Below are 4468 nucleotides of genomic sequence, written 5' to 3' on the forward strand. Positions count from 1 at the left end.
TCAGGATACTTAGATCGAGGCTAGAGAAACACAATAAACAGATCATTATAGCAACTACTCCTGTTATTATGTAATGGATATACATCTCTATGACAACAAAAATCTGCTAAGATAATGTAACTAATTAATACATCAATGAATATATATTTTAATATTACTTGAATCTCCTAGGAGCTTTGAGACTAGCATCACTTTGTCCTATAGGGGCAACCTCTTCCCTCGATATGGAAGGTAGTAAAGGATGCTCTTAATTTCAGGTTCAGGCTATAACAAAAATATTGTGTTAGCAACAAGATACTTCATTGAAGTGAACTGACCATTTGAGGTGTGAAGTGAAATTTGCAAGAGCATCAAGTTTATGGAAAAGATTTTGTAAAATTTCATTTATTTTTCTCCTTGTGCTTAGGGGTTTTCCTCTTCCACTTTCTCAGTCTAAAGGTAAAAATAAAATTATTACAATATAATTATGTACATAATATACATATATAATATAGTACATATGATATATTATATGGATATATGGGACAATGGTGATACATATTACAAATATACTATCAACTTGTTTTTGTGGTCCCATAGTAAACATTGATGTTTGGATAGTTAATAATAAATTAACAGCCTCACTTGTGGTCTGTCTAATGTATTCTTGTTCATATACTTCAGCCCAAGCTTAACTTACTCTTCTCCTCATCCAAACAATGTAACACTTTATAATTAAATGGCTGTTTCCTTGGGTTTAGTTTTTCGTATTACATCATCCCACGCCTGAGGAAGAAAATGGAGGAACTTGTTATTAATTGTCATGCTTTTTAAATTACCTTATCTTTAATTCTTTGTTTAATTATATCCTCTAATCAAAGCGTTGTCCCTTCAGTTATCTCAGGAGCTGGTCGACTCCCATGTCTCAAACAACAAATCCTCTTCTAAAAGTGTGTTCTCCTCACGTCTTTCGAAGTGATCTCTCCTGCCATTTGCCAATGTTTATCTGCTAAATTAGTAAGCTCTAACTTTGGCTATATGAGCTTCCATCTACAAGGATAAAGGGGTGTGGTTATTATGCAGTCAAATATAGAACTATGGATACCTTTTTTTTGTTCTTTTGATATGAGGAGAGCGGAAGATTAATACTGTTTGTGGCAGGAAGATCTTGAGTGAGGGAGCAGCTGGAGGATCAAAAAACTCTTCACTAAAAAGATACTTCTTGTCTGTTTCGCCCTCCCCTTCTTCTTCTTTTCTTTCTTCTCTCTTCACCAGCGATCTTCATTAAAGAGATTAATACTTCCTTCCTCATCACTACCTAAATAGATCATTGTGAAGATAGAGAAGTAACATTAATAGAATGATAAATACAATGGATCCTCTCTAATAGATACCTCCTATAATTAAGGTTTGTTCTATTGTATAATACATCAAATTACTTTTTTCAATATTATCTTCTTCTTCAGCTTGCTTTAAAACTCATTCATTTCAACTAGGTTCCAAGAAATGTTCATCATTATGACCAGATGGTTTCTGGACCCCTCATCACATAACATCTGACTGTTCATAAAACTCAGTTTCAAATTGATCATGCTTCTACATTACTATCCTCCTCAAAGATATCTTCTTCTCCATCTTTTACTTTCATTTCCTTGTTCTTTAGAATTATGACTCATGGAAAGATTGGTTACCACAGTATTGCTTAACCAAATTTGTCGAAGATTTTGCCTTTCAATGTCTTTTTTATAACGTTGTAATTGTTTTATCAGTGTTCATTAATAAGTTCTAATTGCTCCCAATATCTTCTAAGCCAACCCTTCTTGTAAAGTTCAGTTGATACTCCATTTTGTGATTCAAGCCAAAGACAAGTTGAGTGAAGAGAGTAGACAATAGTTGAAGACATTTCTGTTGCAATTCTAGTTTTGAATCAATAAAGTCTGTTGCGTTTTCAAGACAAGGAGTCAACATCAGTCCAATCTAGATCTAAAATCCATCTTCTAAACATACCACGTGGGTAGAGTTCTTGATGGTCTTTAATTAGATATACTCTCTCCAACACGTGGTCTCATTTTGGAAGACAATCATGGCGGTGATTACAAATATCCTCTCGCATTCTCTCTTTCCCTGAGTCACCCATCATTCAATTAATCATCTCAGTACAAAGTTAATAAGTACATTTAATACTTGTAGGATAGCACAAGCTTTAAGAGAAGAAGAGAACGTTTCAAGAAAGTACACTTATCGTGGGTGTTGACTTGGATCAGCTGTTGGACATGAGCTATGAAACAACATGAACGCTAATGGGTAGCAGAGCAAGACGAAAGTTTTCACGTTGATTAAAAAGCAAGCCGCTAGCTTTATGAAGAAGGTAATTACAGGAACAATGAAATTTTATTGTTTTGTTTCCCTTCTCAGACTACGTAAGGCCAGAAAGAGGCCCCACCCATGAAAAAAACTGCCTGTTATCAAGACACACATGAGAAACATGTTAATCTTGCCTGAAATGATTGGTTCTTAGTGGTATTCATAATGGGAAAACCTTCAATCAGTAAAATTAAAGTAAGTTCCTATACACCTGCAAATATATAAAATACTACATAGAGAGCACTATTGCTCTGTAACTATCTATTACACTTAAAACTTAGTAACTGTCAAAAACAGAGTTAGTACATTCAGCATATTGAACATATTTCAAAAATTATCCTACGCTAACTTGACTTATCCCTTTTCTGTATCTTTTATTTTAACAGCCAAGATGATAGGTCATTATTTAGGTGAGTTTGCCATGCCATATAAACCAGTAAAACATTGCAAACCGGGTATTGGGCCAGCTCACCGCATCGTCACGATTTATTCCATAAAATAATCAAGTAGTTTTTTTTTATGTGGCACTGAAAATTGTTATATGATGTTTTTGAAAGTTTGAAAAACATGTATACCATTTTTTGACATGATTTATTAAAATTACAATATAATCACACACATTATTAGACAGTTCACAGTGGATTGCATATCTGTATAAAAATTATAGAAAGTTGATAATAAATTTTATTGTTTATAGCAGAAAAGGGTTAAATTTGATTCTCTTTTTTAGTTATTTCTCAACATAAATACCCAAAATTGTCACATTTTAACCTGAAAAAAACAATCAATTTTTAAAATAATTGCCAAATTTTATTCATGGCAATATTTTTTGATACACAGTGCTATGCATTGTGAGGTCATACCTTTCTATAGTAGGTCTTTGTATAACGAATTAGACTAGTGCATTTTCAGCCATTTGCTCTAAACGTTGTCCATCTTCTTGAGACCAACAAGGAAAGTATAAATCGGATGTCTCCTCTTCACCTTCATCTAAATAACTCAGCTGGGAAAGATGAAAATATTAACTCTCAGATTTTATGCTAAGTCTCATTTGTTTGTTAGCCACAAGTCCATACTCTCAAAGTCTCATTCCGATGTCCTCTACATTTCACTCTCATGTTAAAATCAAAGCTTATAACTCCAATATTAGATCCCATACACACAAAGTCTCATTCCAGTGTCACAAGTCTCCATTCATGGGACTATAGTGAACATACCAAATCAGGTTTGATCCATCTGGTCTTCTAAAGCCAGCCAACCAAAATAGTAGCTCCATTATCACCTGTATAATTAATATAATATTGCTAATAAAATGGCATAAACGACTGGGACCAACCCAGAGAAGAAACATCAGCAGCTGGTGACACAAACACAGTACAATATCATGGAGCCATATAGACACGTGTGTACCGACTATTCTTTTGGTAGCAGCTGTATCGATCCCATACTCAGAGCACGTGCTTACACCAAAATCTGTTAATTTAGCTCTCCAAGTTTGATCCACCAGAGGACCATGGCACTAGAAGGAGACGACAAAGATAAAAGGTGATTTAGTATTTAAAACAGCTGCTTGCCTCTTCACATCTCTGTGTACTAGTACTTCACCACACACCCAGTATGAAGGTAAGATAAACCTGACGGCAATGTCTTGTATATTTTTTAACCTTTGCTGGTTGACCAAGTTCAGTTTTCTTTAAATGTTTATCAAGTGGAGGCCTAGTGGTATAAAATGGTACAGGAGACATAGACTGGATGGTTGCAGCTGAACCTAGTAATGGAAGGAGGTTTGGATGCTTTAATCTAAAGAGAGAGAGGAGGGGATGATAGTTGTTATGATGTTATTGACAATTAAGGTCATTGCCTGAAATTATAGAGGAGTTCATCTCAATTGGAGTCTCATTTCAGAGTCTGTAATAAATAGAAAACATCAGGGACCCTTTTATTATCAAGGAATTAAATACCTTATCTTGAGAATACTTCCCAGCAATCTCTTGCGTTGCCAGCCGCAAGATCCCTTTTGGCAATAAAAGCACTTGCCGAATCCACCTTGGCCCAATTTGTGTCCTCCCTCCTTCAAATGATGTACCATTAAATTCACCAAGTAGCTTTGACAACATCATCCCCA

The sequence above is a fragment of the Gigantopelta aegis genome, unplaced genomic scaffold (assembly GCF_016097555.1).
Source record: "Gigantopelta aegis isolate Gae_Host unplaced genomic scaffold, Gae_host_genome ctg2650_pilon_pilon, whole genome shotgun sequence".
Taxonomy (NCBI): Eukaryota; Metazoa; Mollusca; class Gastropoda; order Neomphalida; family Peltospiridae; genus Gigantopelta; species Gigantopelta aegis.